At 65.6% G+C, this 1974-nt stretch overlaps 1 protein-coding gene across 1 annotated transcript in view; it reads left to right on the top strand.

The window, feature by feature from the left end:
* Positions 1-1974, top strand: part of EMIHUDRAFT_117839 (hypothetical protein) — a gene marked incomplete at both ends in the record, with an annotated part of 8833 nt that overhangs the window by 1291 nt on the left and 5568 nt on the right. The gene's annotated exons all lie outside the window — the stretch shown is intronic.

Below are 1974 nucleotides of genomic sequence, written 5' to 3'. Positions count from 1 at the left end.
AGAGCGGGCGCAGATCCGGCTCGACTCTTACGGCTTGGACGGTGCCGCGCGCCAGCGAGACCGCGAGGAGTTCGAGAGCGAGTTTGCGAACCTCACGGCGACCTGAGTCTTCTTACTTGAAAAACCGCCGGCGACACGCGCAGCGAACGCCGACCGCAGCGCTTCCAGCGCTAATACTCTGCGAGAAAGGAGAGGGCACAAACGACACAGATTTCGTCCGTCAAGGGGAACAGGGGACACGAAACGGATCGAAAACACAACACTGTGCTCGGTCCTCGGATACAAAATGCGCCTGTGCGCGCAGGCCCAGGCGCTGCGGGCGAACTAATAGGGAATGGGAACGTTCGAACGAGATAGAAACGGACTTGGAGTGCACGGACGTCCTATTCGAAACGCGCAGGGGCACCGCCTCTTCACGCTACGCTCACACGTCAAGGCATGAACAGAACGCGGGGAAGTTCGAGTCGTCTCGTGCGTCCACGAAGCCTAGCGGGCGGCCCCGCGCGCGCCCAAGCCAGCAGGCGGAAGAATCATGACGCCGCTGGCATGCATGTACCCCGTGGAGACGCACTGGTTCAACACGAGCGTTGACCACTTCAACTTCCGGCATGCCCACGGCGCAGGTGATTGGCGTGGCTCGCCTCCAAAAAAATAGAGACGCACAGCACTGCACACCCTGGGCTCACACATCGCATCCGGCTCAAACCTATTCCTCACCAACGGGCAGCTTGACCCGTGGCGGGCCGCCGGGATACAGGAGTTGCCTGAGGGGTCGCCAGAGTCGGTGACGGTGCGCACGATAGAATCGGCAGCGCATCACCTCGATCTGCGCCACTCGGACCGGCACGACCCCCCCAGCGTCGCCGCCGTGCGCCGCGAGGAGCGAACTGCTATCCTGCGGTGGGTGAGGGAGTGGCGGCTCCAACACCAAGCCGAGAGGCGAGATGCCACGTGATGCCAGACGTATAAGGCCTGACGTTGTCATGGACGTTGTGCTTGGAAATCGACACTTGCACCTCGCACGCCGATACCCCCAAAAACACGAGATACGAGAATGTGTGTGTGTAGAAGATCTCTGCTGAGTCTCTGGGGTATCTCGTGTCCACTCCGCACACGGAATCGATCGTGGGACGTGTGACCGGCAGGCGCGCGCTATGACTGAACACGACAAGTAGCATTTGCGGCGCGCGGCGTCACTTGCGGCGTCACGAAAGCGGGGCCCGCGCCCGCCTCGGCGAGGACGTCACGGAGAAGCCACTCAACCCGCGCAGCGACGCCGCCCGTGTGGAGTGCCTCTGCGCCCGGCCGGATCACGAGGGTCGCTGCCAGTTCGCCTGCCCTCGCACGCAGTTGCGCCGACGGCACGCCGTGCGCCGCCAGGGCCGCCGCGTCGACCTCGCCATCGTCACCAGCGGCAGCGCGAGAGGCGCCGCTTTTCGCCAGTAACGCGGCTGCTGCGGCGCTGAGGACCCCTTTCAGGGTCGTTGCTAGCGACGGCTGGCGCCCGATGGCCCACTCGAGCTCGCGCCAGGCGAGGGCGGCGTGGGAGGCCTCATCATTTGCGACAACGGCGAGGGCGGCGCACGCCGCCGGTGCGATGCACGCGGCGAGGGTGAGTTGTGCCTCGATGGCAGCCACTGTCTCAGCGACGCAACCCTCGCGGGCGGTCGAAACGGCAACGTCCGGGAGCGAGCGGACCTCGCCGCTGTCGCGGGTGTCGAGTGCGCTTGGCCCGACTGCAACCCCGAGGTAGGACGTGGCCAGCGCGTATGCTGCCTCTGCGTGGCCAACCTCCTCGAGGGCGGCGGTGTGCATGCCGCTGATGAGGTGGGCCGGCGCACCGTTGGCCAGTAGCTCGAGGGAGTGCTTCGAGAAGGAAGCGACCGAGGCCCACTCGGCGCCGCCCGCCACAGCCCAATGGTGGCCGGCGGCGCTGAGCACGCTGTTTGGGATGCGGCCATTGAGGGGAGGGGC

This window comes from Emiliania huxleyi (assembly GCF_000372725.1).
Source record: "Emiliania huxleyi CCMP1516 unplaced genomic scaffold EMIHUscaffold_363, whole genome shotgun sequence".
In the NCBI taxonomy this organism is placed as follows: Eukaryota; Haptophyta; order Isochrysidales; family Noelaerhabdaceae; genus Emiliania; species Emiliania huxleyi.
Note: the sequence above shows the minus strand (reverse complement) of the source record. Positions and strands in the feature narration are given on the sequence as shown.